The sequence below is a fragment of the Triticum urartu genome, unplaced genomic scaffold (genome assembly GCF_003073215.2).
Source record: "Triticum urartu cultivar G1812 unplaced genomic scaffold, Tu2.1 TuUngrouped_contig_6604, whole genome shotgun sequence".
NCBI lineage: Eukaryota > Viridiplantae > Streptophyta > Magnoliopsida > Poales > Poaceae > Triticum > Triticum urartu.
This window is the reverse complement of record NW_024117378.1, coordinates 1-14,441: the sequence shown is the minus strand read 5'-3', so window position 1 is coordinate 14,441 and position 14,441 is coordinate 1. Positions and strand designations below refer to the sequence as shown.

The following is a 14,441-nucleotide window of genomic DNA, read 5'->3' as shown; positions in this document are numbered from 1 at the left end:
GCCCGGCGCGGCCGCCGGCCCCCTCCTCCCCCCGCCGCCTTCCCTGTGGTCAGGTCAGTGCCGCCACCACTGCTCCATGCCTCGTGCCGATCCAATTCGCCTCATATTCTTCGTGTGCGGTGGCTGGCGCAGCTCCGTCTTCTCCCCGCCCTCCATCCTCATGTGTTCAGCAGCAACCCTAGGAGGAGCTCGAGCCACATCGGTGAATGTTCTCTGCTAGGTTTGGTGCTACTACTCCGTCTTCGATCCCAACCATCTCGCACGTTCCCGAGATCGTCGTCTTCCTGGCCGGGACCCCTGGTGAGAGCCTCTCTCCATGCTCCAACTTCCTAAGCACATACGTATCTCCTAATGGTGAATCTTTGACTGAATTTGTTACACACGACGTTTACTGAAACTGTTGTGGTCTGAAGAACAGCTTACTGAAATTGTTCTAGTCTGAAAAACAGTTATCTGAATCTGTTGAAGTCTGAAAGTGTTAGTGTGAGCTGTCTGCAACTGTTGTAATCTTGTAGACAGAGTAGGTCAGTTGATTCATCTCTTCTCAGCCTTAACAGAGAAGATGGTGATGATATCCGTTTGACTTAGCCCATTTTGCTTGTGTTTGAATAATCTCTGAACAAAATTCAGGTTCCAACAGTGGTAAATTAAATCTTGTTACTGCGCATGATTTGTATTCAGGTTTTCTACATGACCCGTAGTAATATTATGATACATTCTGTTAAAACCTGGCAATGGTCTGAAACTACTGTAGTCCTATAGAAAGTAAAAGTAGTTGGATGGGAATAGTGTATTTATCAAAGCTAGTTGGACATCCCTGTTCTTGATTAAGATAATTCAGTTCGTCCATTCCATATGTTTGCGGCTAGTAGAAATTATGGAAGCTAAAAGGCCAAATCAAGCTCAGTCATCTCATTTTACCGCTAGTAGATTTCAGACTTTTATTATGTTGTGCGCACACACACATACAACGCGTTCGGCACAGTCGCGGCGGCGGCACTGTCGGCTACTTATCTGTACTCCTCACCAGAGTTTGAAGTGGTAGAGTGAGCTCGTTAGCATGGCATGAGAAGTGGTATTTGATAAAATAAAGCATGTCAGATCAGGTCACTCCTTAGTACTTGTATGGTTTATTCACGTGTGATGCTCCTCTTTGGCCATTTGGCTGAGTGAGTAGAACTAGACGAAGTAAGGGCCGCGTGAACTGCACGGCCATTTGTGCTGAAAATTAAGTGGGCGCTGGTTCAGCAAGCAACGACCCAATGTGTCAGTCTATTTCAAAAAGAAGAGGTCCTGTTGGTTCAGTAAGCAAAACACTCGAGAGGTCCCTGTCTATTTGAGAAAAAGGAAAGTGCAACAAAAATGTCAAACATCGCGTGCATGGACTGGATTAATCTTCTGGCCTGCATTCCAGCATTTACCTCAAATTTTGACCAGGATGTATGACTTTGTTAAACAGCAATGTCCAGATTGTGCAGTTTAGGTGTGCATCAGTTTCGTTTTCATCAGGCTTTACTTACTTCAATTTAGTTTCATTTTCGCATTACTTCTTTTCGACATGGGTTGGAGTGGGAGCTATGAAATTCTCTTTTGACGATATACGACTATTTGAAAGAGTATAAGCAAATAATTATATTTAGTACAAATGCGATAGGGGACATGTGTTTGAACTTCCTCTGATTTTGAGAGAGTTTAGCCACTCCATATATTTCCTCTCTGGCAAGTCATTTTGCCTATGATATATTGTATCCCTTTCTTTCTAACCTGAAAGTTAGCATGTCAATTTTAAATTAATTAGAGCTCATTTCTTCGCATGGTTCACTGATCCATACTTAAAAAATGAACTTCCATTTAGTTCATAATGTGTTCTTGGCTTCTTGATAACTGGAAATAAGTGTCCTATGTTTCTGCGTTTAATGCAGTTTCCCAATCGTAGATTTTACTGATGAAATAAATACGTCGAAAGGGGATTGGACATGTTACTGACTAAGGAGATAGCGCCAAACTTTTGTATTGATTATGTTGCTATTTTCATACTTCAGTCAAGTTCTTGCCTTATGTGATGGGCAGGTTAGTTTACACTTCCTGAATGCCTCTGTATTCTGTTATGGCACTATTAAAACTTCTATCCCATAGGGCACACAACATTCAGAGGGAAATTTGTCTGTTCTTAATACCTTGCTTGTCCATACGACTATTGGCTTTTGTTGCCTGTGTAGTATGTTTTAAGTGTTTGTAAATCATATATATTCTGTAAATTGTATATTTTTTAATATTAAGGAACCCAATTTTTGCGTCTCCAATTGTAAAACTGACTCTCTCTGGAATTAGGAGATTAACTCATTATATGCACAATTTAACTTCTAAATTAATCTCCTTTTACATGTGGTTTAATTTCAAAATACACGCAGTGTAGATACGACTAAATATGTATTGCACACAATGGAAAATATTTGATATCATCGATTTCTTTGGATGGGATTGACATTTGGGAGATGCTACACCATTGGTAATGACGACGCTTCAGCAACTTACTTAGATTATTGTAATTTCCAAGCATTCAGTTATCCTTCCATATATCATTCTGTACGCTTTGTGCCCGTTGACCAATTATTTGGCCTACAGGCCTACCGTGAGTGTCCCACACCTATTTAGTAGTGTCCCTTCTGCTTACATATTGCAAGCATAGTTCTTAACAGTCCACTTATTCTTGCTGAATGACAGGTTTGTAATTCATGGCATTTGGCGCATCTGCGCTTAAATTCTTGCTGGAATGGTAAACAACGATTCCATTTGGTACATAACTGAACTTGAACACCCATCATGCATCTGATTTCTCTACACTTCAATCATTCATGATTGCTGGGAAGATGAGTTTCATAATCTGCACAAGAAATATGAAAGAAAAGAAAGTCGGACTAGATGTCTCCACCCACGCCTCGACTATCGGGTTATTCTCTGTTCTTTCTTTCCTTGTCCTCTTCTCTCTTCTATAAATTCATCAAATTTGATTATTCTATTTAAGAACTAGATAAAATAGAAATATTCATGTATAGGACAATCATATGTCCTGTTTGTCTTCATAGTGCAGGTGATGTAATGCACCATTTCACAAGTAAGAATGGGACAAAAGCTACTACGCGCGCTCAATAAATTTCATAGTTTTGGATAGAAAAGGGGGAGCTGCATAAGAATTAATTATAGGACAGTTGTATGTGTGGATACAGACACAGAAGTAAGGAATGGTATATGAATGATATCATATAAATAAATTGGTGGGCAGAAGTTGGTCTGATTTTATGGGATTAATTAATCCTGTATGTGCTTGCCAATTTTGGTTAGTAAGTACCAGGTAGCAGCTATCTTTTCATAATCCTTCTACCACTTCTTGATGCACATATCTTTTGCTTTCAGGTTACCATCAACAAAATGAAGAAAACCAACAATTTATTTTTGTAGTAAACGGCAATACGATGTGAAGGTATTCAAGAGAATCTGGTCTTATTTTTCTGATCCCTATGGTCCCTGTGAAGCATCAACTATATCAGCATTTTGAAGCTTAGAATGGCTAATGCTGATTGTTTAGAGCTTAGTTATAATGATTTCTTGTGCATCAGGTTATATTGTACAAGTGATTGCAACTGATTTATTTTCAGAGTTATTATTATTTACACGTATAAGTTTAGGGCTGACCTTTTATTTGTCTATGGCAACTACATATCTACATTGTTCCATGTATCAGCGCTTGTATGCACAAGCGTCAAACATATCAAAAACAGGAAAGTAAAAGGGGCGCTTTCCACCTGGCACCGCCCAGCTACCTCTCAGGAGGCCCGCAATAGCGGGCCCCAACCGCTAGTGTAATATGAAGATATATACACATAGAAACACGCAGGATTTTCACTAAAAAACACAGGATTTTTTACGCGGTATAGACGCAGGTGCTTGTACATACGCACATACAAGCACCCCATGAATGCACGCACGCACATCCTACCTCTATGAACACATCTAAAAGGCTAAGCTAGGACATTATCTTGAGATTGATGAAGTCGCCACAGACGTTGTTGTAGTCGACGGGAACTTCCATATAAAATCCCATGAGATGCCAAAACGCAGAATCGTACAATGAGTGTCAATGGATGGTGCACGGGAAAAACACAGGAGCTTTAGAGGATCGAGAAGAGAGAATAGGGAGATAGTGTGTGAAGATGCATTGGGCCTCTCCAAAGAAAAAATGGAAGAGGTTTGAGCTCATGTTGATATACCTATGGAATGAGGGGCATAGAAATACATTCCATAGGAATTTAAGAACTCCAATCCTATGATTCAAAGGTCTTCCTTATGATTCAAATCCAAAATTCCACAAAAAATGCTCCAATCCAAAGGGACCTTAACCGGTTATACTTTGAGTGGTAGTGTACACCAGCAAAATTTGTCACTCATTCCCACTAAATGTCGCAATCGGACAAGGGAGTGTTGGTCAGCCAGTCAACCCGACAAATTGTTTTCTTGGTTTATATAGGTTCTAGAAGGTCCTAAACAGGTCATTTGTTTTCCTTTCTTTCATGTTGCTTATCTACTTGTTTACTTCTTATATTATGGTTTTTTTGTTTTACTATTCACATTTTGCTCATTATTATTTTTCTGATTTTATTTTTCATATTTTTTCTTTCGGAGTTTTCTTTTATTTTTAAAAAGTTTATGTTCTTCACTAAAAAAATGTCCACTAAGTTTCGCCATTTCAAATATAATTCAAGATTTTTTCCTAAAAAATGGCTATGGTTTTCTATATATGTGCAAGCAAGAAAAAACTGAAAGAAAAGAAAACCAAACCGGAGACCAAGGACGCTACGTAACGAGCGCATGCGCTGAAATGCTGAAAGTACTCTCATGTCACCTAAAGGGGGTGAAATAGGCGTTTTATAAAATTTTACGGATTTGGCTTTATCCTAATGCGAAAATTAAACCACGCGGATACTTATTATTAAAAAGACAGGCACTTATGGAAACTAGGAATCAAAGTAGGCAATACAAGTTTATAGAGATATGAAAATTAATGATAAAGCCAAGCACAAGTAAGCAATACAAGCTTACACAAGTTATATCAAAAGATATGACAATGAATGATACAAGTGAAGGAAATATGCCCTAGAGGCAATAATAAAGTTGTTATTTATATTTCCTTATATCATGATAAATGTTTATTATTCATGCTAGAATTGTATTAGCCGGAAACTTAGTACATGTGTGAATACTTAGACAAACAAAGTGTCACTAGTTTGCCTCTACTTGACTAGCTCATTGAATCAATGATGGTTATGTTTCCTAACCATAGACATGAGTTGTCATTTTATTAACGGGATCACATCATTAGATAATGATGTGATTGACTTGACCCATCCGTTAGCTTAGCACAATGATCGTTTAGTTTGTTGCTATTGCTTTCTCCGTAATTTATACATGTTCCTATGACTATGAGATCATGCAACTCCCGAATACCGGAGGAACACTTAGTGTGCTATCAAATGTCACAACGTAACTAGGTGACTATAAAGATGCTCTACAGGTGTCTCCGATGGTGTTTGTTGAGTTGGCATAGATCGAGATTAGGATTTGTCACTCCGAGTATCGGAGAGGTATCTCTGGGCCCTCTCAGTAATGCACATCACTATAAGCCTTGCAAGCAATGTGACTAATGAGTTAGTTACGGGATGATGCATTACGGAACGAGTAAAGAGACTTGCCGGTAGTGAGATTGAATTAGGTATTGAGATACCGACGATCGAATCTCGGGCAGGTAACATACCAATGACAAAGGGAACATCGTATATCGTTATGTGGTTTCATCGATAAAGATCTTCGTAAAATATGTGGGAGACAATATGAACATCCAGGTTCCGCTATTGGTTATTGACCAGAGACGTGTCTCGGGCATGTAACTAGTTCCTCGAACCCGTAGGGTCCGCACGCCTAACGTTCGGTGACGATCGGTATTATGAGTTTATGTGTTTTGATGTATCGAAGATAGTTCGAAGTCCCGGATGTGATCACGGACATGACGAGGAATCTCGAAATGGTCGAGACATAAAGATTGATATATTGGACAACTATATTCGGACGCCGGATGAGTTCCGGGGGTCACCAGATAATTATCGGAGTGCCGGGGGTTATCGGAATCCCCGGGGGGACTAATGGGCCAACATGGGCCTTAGTGGAGAGAGAAGGGCCGGCCAATGTAGGGCCGCGCACCCTTCCCCTCTAGTCCGAATTGGACTAGGGAAGGGGGGCGGCGCCCCCCTTTCCTTCTCTTCTCTCCCTCTCCTTCCTTCCCCCTTCCTCCTCCTAGTAGGACTAGGAAAGGGGAGTCCTACTCCTACTAGGAGGAACACTCCTCCCCTCCTTGGCGCGCCTCCAAGGGCCGGCCGACCTCCCCCTTGCTTCTTTATATACGGGGTAGGGGGGCACCCCATAGACATAAAAGTTGATCATTGATCCCTTAGCCGTGTGCGGTGCCCTCCTTCACCATAATCCACCTCGGTCATATCGTCGTAGTGCTTAGGCGAAGCCCTGCGTCAGTAGTTTCATCATCACCGTCATCACACCGTCGTGCTGACGAAACTCTCCCTCGACACTCAGCTGGATCGAGAGTTCGTGGGACGTCACCGAGCCGAACGTGTGCAGATCACGGAGGTGCCGTACTTTCTGTACTAGGATTGGCCGGATCGTGAAGACGTACGACTACATCAACCGTGTTGTCATAACGCTTCCGCTTACGGTCTACGAGGGTACGTGGACAACACTCTTCCCCTCTCGCTGCTATGCATCACCATGATAGATCTTGCGTGTGCGTATGAATTTTTTTTTGAAATTACTGCGTTCCCCAACAACAAGCTAGCAATCTACTCCCTCCTTTCCGGTTTATAAGGCTCAAATCTCAAATCTCATCAACCAAGGAATTTTATGAGTGGGGGAATTTATCTCGTACTTTAAAAAACTATCCCAATTAAACTCATTCATTAATTTGGATTAATTGCAGTGCATGCATGCTTGGCCACTAGATGAGTAGGAACATTACATGCATTGGTGTGTTCCTTTTTAATTCTTGCATGCAAAGATTTAATACGCATTGAAAACTAAAAATGAGATGGAGATGAGCCCTCTAAATTGGAATAACAAAAAAGTTGAAATAAGCCTTATAAACCGGAAAGGATGGAGTATATTAGACACAAGATATATCAATAGTAGAAAGTATGAATTGCGAAAAGTAAAGGGACAAGGCACAATGGATATGTTCCCGAAGTTCAAGTATCCACCGATACAATAGTCTCCGTTGGTCGAGTGGGTGTTACCATGAAGGCACACCAACACCACAAAGTCTCACTTTCCTCTCCTTGAGATATCACACTTTGAAGATGGCAAGCTGCACAACCACTTCACAAACCCAACGAAATTAACTCGGGCCTCTTCTAAATCTCCCCAAATGGGTCACCGATGACAATCCACCTAACTGTCTAGGAGCGGTGGCTCCAAGAGTAACAAACTCATGAGCTCTCACTCAAACAAATCGACATAGTGAGTGCAAACCGATACAACAAATACAAAGTAAGAAATACATCCAACAAGATGATGATACCTTCCCAATCAAGCTTGGAGACGGCACCGTGGGCTGCGACAGTCGCTTCTTGCTTGGAACCGACAAGAGGGCCTCCATCACGACGAACTGGTCATGGTTTGGTAACCACATAAACATTGAGGAAGGTGACATCTGCGCCTTCCACTTCAAGGCAAGGTACCGCCTCTCTTTCACTATCTATCGTTTGTAGACACGACACCGCCAGCCATAGCTACCGCCTATACATATGATCCATGATGATCCTACGGACTCTACCTCTCTTTTGGAGATCGCACACCTTTTAGAGCGTGTTAGACTGATTTCAACCGACAGCTGTACTCTGTGATTCACCTTGTAAGACTACCATCTCTCTGTTAATATAGACCCATTACCTTGATTTGCTTGCTCTACTTTATGAGTGAATACTGTGCTGCTGCAGTTTTATTCCATCTATTCATTTCGTAACAATTGTCGCTCATATGGACTGCATACAGACATTAACAAATGCACGATTAGTGCGCACAGTACCACAGAGGAGGCATGCCCCAGCCACTAGTATACATGTATAGCTCGCTTGAACCGAACAGACCATCGGTCTAGCTTAGCATCTCTGGTACCAACTGGGCATTGCATAGTCTGAACTGAATACTTAGTTCACTAGAACGGTCCTAGTTCGTCCCTCGGTTAAAATTTGGGATGATAGAGAGAACGGTGCTAGTTCATCTCTGTACAAGCAGAGTACTGAACTTTGAAGCGAACTAGTGAACCGAGCACACAAAGCACTCAGGAGATACGGCCTGTATGACGCAACAATTAGAACACATACTCCATGCAAAGTTGCAAACAATAACAGCGCAGACCAAACCATAGCCAAAAACCGAAGGCAATAATATCCACCAACAGAAGTAACATAATCCACCTTTTTGTTGAAAATAACCATGATGATAAATCTATAGAACATATCTTCTAATCAGTTTCACATTTGCACGAAGACTTGAACTTATGAGCCAGAAAGTGCTTGAGATTGGCAGCATGTTCCTGCAGTATGAACATATGATAAACTCATTAAGCTCAATTAAGCAAAAAAAAGCGTAAATGCAACTTCTTTGCACAAGTGTCAGTTCTCAGTTTAATAAATCTAGTTTTGTACGATTGTAGGCCTTAGAATTTGAAGGAAGCTGCCATTCACCATCAACATATATAGGTTGGCAAATTGCAGCCGCTTTACCAAACCAGACCCTTGGCACCACATCAGGAAAAATGAAACTCGGGGAAGAGTGAATAGCGTTGCTTTTATCTTAGGAATGTGAGAAAAACGAAAAATTACATTGTGCACTACATGTGCTGGCATCCACAGGAGCATTTCAGATTCACACTTTACTACATGTGTGGAAGAAAATAAGATTCTGAATCCAGTGTGTGGAACTTTCGAATGGAAAAGCATACATTTATGAGCAGCATCAACACTTCAACAGTCATATCACATAATAATGGAAGGATTGCCCTGATGCACATCTATAAAAATATTTAAAATGGAATGTGTCACAAATCAATTGAAAATGAAGATGTCATGATATTTGCTCTCCTATGTGTTACAGAAAATGGAACTATATTTCGACGAATACCAACAACAGAAAATCTGGATGTCTCACGGTAACTGAACTTAGAAACCGTACAACGTTATCATCACACAATGATCTCATCAGATACCCTAGCAGAACTCTGACAGATAAATTAATTAATAGGACTAGCACGTATGATGGAAACTTCCAATTGTTAAAGGAAATACAATAAAATTAATCATAGCACATCCACATAAAACAAGCATGTATACACTACATATTCAGAAAACCTCTATTTTCACCAAGTTGTGCATATATATAAGATGGTATTTGATACATTGGTACAAATTAATATCCAGATTCAGTCAAGCATTCACACATAGCCATCGGCTAGCAAGAAGAAATAGAGTTGAAGGCAAAGACAACATCACTTACATGGAGGCAACTGAGTGCCAAGTTTAGCCACTTCCTTCTTCGACCACAAACCACGGAGTCTTGGTTCATAGCATAGAAAAAACTCTCGACTTGATGCATCCTTCAAAACATCGGAGGCAAGGACCTTGATCTCGTCGGATACATCATCCATGCCATGCAACACCTCCATGCACCTTGAGATTGAGTATTGTTGTCCTTGATTTGACGCTTTGTGTTCCATGGTTTCTTCAGTGCTTGGTATCGATGTGGTTCCCTTATATTTCTTCTTGGGTCTTCCACCTTGTGATCCACCATTTCCACTCCTTGATTTTGCATGATCTTCACTTTTTTGCTCGAAAGAAAGTACTGGGGCCTCGTCATCATCATTGTCAATAACAGGATTTGTAACCGAGGCCGTGTTCTTCACGGAGGTAGTTGCCCTCCTGAAGGATAATGGGGCCTTGACATCATCATTGTCAAACAAAGTAGGATTCACAACCGAGGGCCGGTCCTGCACAGAGGTACTTGCCCTCTTGAAGGATAACAAGGGCCCATGTTCTTCACCAGCCTTCGTGAAGGATAATGGGGCATAAATATTAGGATTCACAAACGAGCGCCTATTCTTGAGAGAGGTAATTGCCCTCTCGAAGGATAACCCGGGCCCATGTTCTTCACCATCCCTCCTAAAGGATAATGGGGCATTGTCACCAATGTTGCCGAAAATATTAGGATTCACAAATGAGCGTTTGTTCTTCAGTACAGAGGTACTTGCCCTCTTGAAGGATAACCAGGGCCCATGTTCTTCGCCAGCCCTCCTGACGGATAATGGGGCATTGTCACCAATGTTGCCGAAAGTATCAGGACTCACAAATGAGCGCCTGTTCTTCAGTACGGAGGTACTTGCCCTCTTGAAGGATAACCTGGGCCCATGTTCTTCACCAGCCCTCCTAAAGGATAATGGGGCATCGTCACCAATGTTGCCGAAAATATCAGGATTCACAATGGAAGGTATGTCTTTCATAGTACTGACAGTCTTATTTGCCCTCTCGAAAAAAGCAATTGCCACCTGGGAGGTTTCTTCTGCAGATCGGGAAGTAGACATACCTGCGAGTTCAGCTCGGCCGTGTGAGCAAACAGCAGGTGAAACACTCTACTAATTCATAACAAACGTACTACTACAAGGCACGAGGATGGATCAAGAAATAGAGCTGCTTGTGTACACATCAGATCGTCTGAGGGGTGACCGCTAAACCGTGACCAAATTAGGGTTTGCGTCGTCTTGGTGAATCAAAACAGCGGCTACGCATAGGGCTAATCCTTTCGGCCACAATCACAACCCATTTTGCTAGAGAGAGAGGGAGAGAGAGACGCACCTAGGTGCCGAGACGCGTCCGCCGTCAGCCCCGGAGCCGAGCAGAGCTGGGCGTCGCGTATCACATGCCACGCTCGCCCTTCGGCAAGACGGCAGCGGGTAGGGGTGGAGGGGGGAGCTAGGGCTCACCGCTGATCTGCCTGGTCTGGACCGAGACGGTTCATATATCGGTGGGCGCAGGAGCGCTACTCGGCACCGGTCGACCGGCCAGAGCGCTGGAACGGTCCCCTCCGGAACCATAGGATTAGGTATCAGCGCATCTTGTTAAAAGTGATCTAAACGCTTTTATATTATTTTACGGAGGGAGTATTAGAACTGTGTGTCTCTCATTTAAAAAATGTGTCTCGGGAAGAATGATTAGCAACAATAATTTTTAAAACTTCGACAATGATTTGGTGTAAAGAGTGTTTACAACGTAGCGACTTCGTCAATCTCAAGATGATATGTTGTCTCAGTCTCTCGGAAGTACTCATATGGGTAGGATGTGCATGTGTGCGTTTATAGAGGTGAGTGTATGTGCATATATATGAGCATCTGTGTCTATACTGTGTTAAAAATAAAAAGAGGGAAGGGAGGGTTTGTGCGCTATCAACCTCGACATGCATAAAGCTTATGATAGGGTTGAGTGGTCTTTTTTGAAGGATATTATGCTAAACTGAGTTTCCTGATAATTGGCTAAATTATACAATGTGTATCCATTATTGAATACCGGACTCGGTCTAATATGAAAGAAAGTGAGAGTTTCAAGCATGCGAGGTTTATGACAGGGAAATCCCTTATCTACTTATTTGTTTCTAGTATGTATGGAGCATCCGCCTACTCAATTGATGCATGAAATATTCGTGTGTGCAGATGCCCCACAATCACCAATCTTCTCTTCGCTAATGATTCATGAGGGCTAATATGCACAATGCTAACACTTTGAAGTCAAATTTGGATTTCTATTGTGTCGCTTTCGGGCAGATGGTTTAGGGTGTGCTTGGTTGCAAAGTATTCTCAAGAATACTACAATTTATTTAAAAATTATGGTTTTAAATACTTTCAGGTGTTTGGCTCTAATAAAAAATTGTAGTATTATCTATACTCCTATATAGTGTACTAGTAGCACTTCATATAAGCTGTTGGATCTTTCTAATCGAACGACTCATATTTAGTGGCTTGTGATAGAGAACTACATGGCCACATTGACACCGTTGGATATGTTAATCTGATGGCCCATATTGCAAGGATTCATTGTGGGCCCCATCCCACTATTGCCTGTCACTCTCGCATGAAATTTATACCGCGCACGTGATTCTTCCTTCGCTATCCAGAAATTTCTGGTGAACTCCCGTGAAAAAATTGCACTACGCATAGAGTAATACTAGCAAAGGTACTAGCTAGCAAATAGGCATCATAATCACGATGAGAGAGTGCGAAAAAGCATGCAATGGTGCAGGATAGTATGTGTTATGGTCGAATAGATTTTACTTTCTCTCATATTCGTTTTAGAAATAGTACTACCCGGTTTTTTTCTTTTGTTTACCAATAATTTTTTTGGACAATTTTGATCAACCAAAAAAGACATAATCAATGCTTGAAATAATTATTTTATTCTTCTTTTTGAGTTGAATAATTAATTTATTCGTAATGATAAATACCTTGCAGCTTAGTACTCTTTCCATTGCCCAGTTTAGAGCACATTAAATTTATATATGTTTGAGGATTTCAAAATATGTAAAAGCAAGATTACACACATATTAAAGTGTTTACACCATTTCATTATGATTAATACTGTTAATTTGTGTACGTGACTCTACTCATCGTAGTTTAAATTATATAGATGTGTGTCAGGAGAAAACAACCCCTTCTCATGTGTATAGGTCATACTTGGAAAAAATAACCGAATAAATGCTGACAATATAATTATATTGAATACAATTAATTGCCATAGGCCACCCCTGGACACGGATTAGGTGACTTGTCCACAACGAGTCACGCTGTAACTTGGGGGCACCCATCCGTTTGATCAGAAATGGACAGCCCAGATCAAGTCATGTAGCAATAAAGACTATTCCTGATTTACTGTTCACGGGGTGCTGTAGACTGGATATTGTAGACGTCTACTATAGCTGTCTCACTGTTTACGTCTGATCCGTCCGTTCACCCCCACCCCACCCCAACATGCGACATTTCACAATAATTCTAGAATTATACACGTGCACCGCACGTGCCATTTACTAGTAAACTATAGTATCCATGGAACTGTAGTTCTTTTGCAGTATTAAAAGAAGAGGTTGGGACCTCTTTTCTAAAATTTGAGAAACACAACAAAGGCCTTGTGTAGTGTTGGCCTATTGCAACACTGTATACTTTTGATTGCCAAACATACCACTGTTTCCGCAATACTTATAAAGATTGTCAATTTTATAAACTACCGTATTCATTGGTATAAAAAACCGTAGTATCAAAATACTGAGGTTTGAATAAGGCATTTATTCCAAACAGAGCCTTAGTATCTTTTTAGTCCAATACAAGCATCAAGGTTGGAGAACAAATCTGTAATACTTTGAATATATTGACCCTGGCCCTTGGTGACACATACTTAATGTTGGGTTGGATAATTTGATTGATCATATTATTGAAAATCGATGGTAGGAAGGGAAAAAATATTATTTATTGGAGGGAAGGAAATTCTTCTTAAGTATGTTGTTCAAACTATCCCCACCTATGCTATGTCGGTCTTTAAAATTTTCTAAAAATGATATGCAAAGGAATTATTGATGCGATGTCGCATTTTTGGTGGGGGACGAGGGCGAGAGGAGGATAGATTGGGTGGCTTGGTGGAAAGTGGATGTCCAAAGAATCAAGTAGGGATGGACTTTCCTGGTATTCCCTATTTCAACGTGGCGATGCTGGAACACAGGATTGGCGTCTCCTCGAGAATCCAGACTCTTTATGTGCCACTATATTGAGAATTAAATACTTTTGTAATGGCAATTTACTGAACGAAAAGTACTATTTAAGCACCATGAATACAAATCACAAAGCATGATGTAGGATATTACCTCATCACGAGGGTTCAAACCTGGGTAGCCACCTTGTGCGAACTCCTCTCTACTACTTCTGGCTGCGTTTGCCCCGTCACTCCCCATGATCACCATCGGCGAGCCAGTGGATGCGCCACGTTGTCTATACGCCTATATAGTGTACCAGTAGCACTTCATATACACTAGTAGAAAAAGGGTCAAATGTGAAGCACATTAGTGCCGGTTTGAATTTGAGCCGGCACTAATGTGTCCATTAGTGCCGGTTCCAACGGCTAGGCGGGCGGACATCATTAGTACCAGTTCATGGCGAATCTTTAGCACCGGTTCGTGCCACGAACCGGTACTAAAGTGAGTGGTGGAAGGATGTTGTCAGTCCGGGGCCCCTCCAGCACCTTTAGTACCGGGTCGTATCACGAACCGGTACTAAAGGTCGTCCTACATACACCCTT

The 14,441-nt window shown here is 41.4% G+C and overlaps 1 long non-coding RNA gene across 3 annotated transcripts; it reads left to right on the top strand.

Annotated features, from left to right (window-relative positions):
• Positions 1–18: 18 nt before the first annotated feature.
• LOC125530855 lies at positions 19–3,789 on the top strand. 3 transcript variants are annotated; one of them, XR_007293006.1, is made up of 3 exons: positions 19–53; positions 133–300; positions 2,725–3,738. It is a non-coding gene; the product is annotated as an uncharacterized LOC125530855 (long non-coding RNA). The 3 variants fall into 3 exon arrangements; XR_007293005.1 differs by lacking the exon at positions 19–53 and having other exon boundaries at positions 60–300; positions 2,725–2,950; positions 3,092–3,789; XR_007293004.1 differs by lacking the exon at positions 19–53 and having other exon boundaries at positions 60–300.
• The last annotated feature ends 10,652 nt before the right edge of the window (positions 3,790–14,441 follow it).